The sequence below is a fragment of the Alosa alosa genome, chromosome 7 (assembly GCF_017589495.1).
Source record: "Alosa alosa isolate M-15738 ecotype Scorff River chromosome 7, AALO_Geno_1.1, whole genome shotgun sequence".
NCBI classification, from domain to species: Eukaryota; Metazoa; Chordata; class Actinopteri; order Clupeiformes; family Clupeidae; genus Alosa; species Alosa alosa.
The window spans coordinates 14,294,846-14,296,663 of NC_063195.1; positions in this window are offsets into that span (position 1 = coordinate 14,294,846).

Below are 1,818 nucleotides of genomic sequence, written 5' to 3' on the forward strand. Positions count from 1 at the left end.
GGCTCACTGGTAGTTATTATAGATAACTTCAAATCAGCGCGATTTACCCTTGTAGGCTACTGAACATTACAAGATCTGTACGAGGTGAGCCGCAGCACTGAAGTGAGAAATGATTAAACTCTTTGTGTAGCGCATGTGAGCACTTTTCCCCCATTTCAACCTGATTGGTGGGGACATTTCAGTCGTAATTTGACATTGGTGTGGACACGTCCTTCGGTCCCCACGCAAATCTACGCCCCTGGTATTCATGGACTTGACCTTTGACCTTTCACCTCCAACATCAACTCACTTCATCTTTGAGTCCATACAAACACTTGTACCAAATTTGAAGCATATGCGTCAAGCCCTTCTGGAGATATAATGCGCAAAGCATGAGATATGGCTTTGACTTTTATTTTGACACGCGGGAAACACTTAAACAGGATGTGTAGTTTTATGGAGCACCAGATTGTATGCATTAGAAGCTGAGACAGTTGACAGTTGAAGAAAAGGTTATAATAATAACTAGAAATGTAATGCCAGAGGAATTACAATAGTGGATGGAAAGCTGCTGGCTTAATGTTGGTGGGGAGATTCCTGGAAAAAAAACATTGAATCACTTAATTTTTGAGTTCATACAAACCCTCGTACCAAAAAAATGGCTGTGACTTTTATTTTGCCACACGGGAAACACTTAAACAGGATGTGTAGTTTTATGGAGCACCAGATTGAATGCATTAGAAGCTGAGACAGTTGATTTCACAGGTGACACCTGTGTCAGTGTTCTAATTAGCCCGGGAACTACTCTGGGAGCTTAACAAGCGCAGCTGCCTTTAGGCCATTATGACATCACAGCCTTTGAAGTCTAAGGGGGAAAATTGAGCTTTTTAACATTTTTAATCCCCTATTTCTCAAAAAGTATAAACTTTATAAAAAATCTGAAATAATAACTCTCTTGCCCCACTCCAGACCTTCAGAACGGTTATTTCAACATGTCTGTACGTTAAGCGGTTAGAGTCGCATTAATTCTTGAAAAGGTAAAAAGAAAAGGTTATAATAATAACTAGAAATGTAATGCCAGAGGAATTACAATAGTGGATGGAAAGCTGCTGGCTTAATGTTGGTGGGGAGATTCCTGGAAAAAAAACATTGAATCACTTAATCTTTGAGTTCATACAAACCCTCATTACAAAAAAAAAATGGCTGTGACTTTTATTTTGACACACGGGAAACACTTAAACAGGATGTGTAGTTTTAGGGAGCGCCAGATTGTATGCATTAGAAGCTGAGACAGTTGGATTCACAGGTGACAACTGTGCCAGTGTTCTGATTAGCCCGGGAACTACTCTGGGAGCTTAACGAGCGCAGCTGGCTTTAGGCCATTATGACATCACAGCCATTCAAGTCTATGGGGGAAAAATTAGCTTTTTAACATTTTTAATCCCCTATTTCTCAAAAAGTATAAACGTTTAAAAAAAATCTGAAATAATAACTCTCTTGCCCCACTCCAGACCTTCAGAACGGTTATTTCAAAATGTCTGTACGTTAAGCGGTTAGAGTCGCATTCATTCTTGAAAAGGTAAAAAGAAAAGGTTATAATAAGAAGAAGCCAGGAGATTTCAAGATAGTGGAATCCATCCACTATAATAAGAAGAAGCCAGGAGATTTCAAGATAGTGGATTCCATCCACTATAATGACTGTTGCCTTACTGAAAGGTGAAGCTTTAGAATGAATTTGACAATGTCAGTATACCTATAAAGAGTCAGTATACCTAAAAAAGTGAAAAGTACTCCAAACCAAATGAAGCTGATACTGTTGCAATTATCAATTTCGTATGA